The following is a 368-nucleotide window of genomic DNA, read 5'->3' on the forward strand; positions in this document are numbered from 1 at the left end:
ATGAGCTTGGACATCAAACCCATCCTATTTGTTTCACAATGAAGCATCTCTGGAATAGGTGTATATGTAAGTTAAACCTGGTCCTCCTCTCACAGGCTGGACAGTTTCGGGTTTAACACTCCAAGATACAGAGTGATAAGGTGGGGAGTTCTGTGTTGGAATTACCACTGCTTGTGGCCTGTAGTTGGCATGGAAGAAGGCAATGAAAAGGGTTGATTAAGAGTTATATAACTCTTATATTTCATAAACAAATCACAGGAGAAATGGGAACGCAAGAACACTCACCACTTTGCATGGTTCCACTGTTGGTATAAATATGTTTTTTTTTCCACTGTTACTGAATCGTGTCACTTAGTGATTGAATAGAG

The 368-nt window shown here is 39.9% G+C and overlaps 1 protein-coding gene across 1 annotated transcript in view; it reads left to right on the forward strand.

Annotated features, from left to right (window-relative positions):
• The window catches only part of LOC119594194 (lisH domain-containing protein ARMC9-like), a gene marked incomplete in the record, with an annotated part of 29,121 nt that overhangs the window by 20,941 nt on the left and 7,812 nt on the right, over positions 1–368 (forward strand).

The sequence above is a fragment of the Penaeus monodon genome, chromosome 33, assembly GCF_015228065.2.
Source record: "Penaeus monodon isolate SGIC_2016 chromosome 33, NSTDA_Pmon_1, whole genome shotgun sequence".
Classification (NCBI taxonomy): domain Eukaryota; kingdom Metazoa; phylum Arthropoda; class Malacostraca; order Decapoda; family Penaeidae; genus Penaeus; species Penaeus monodon.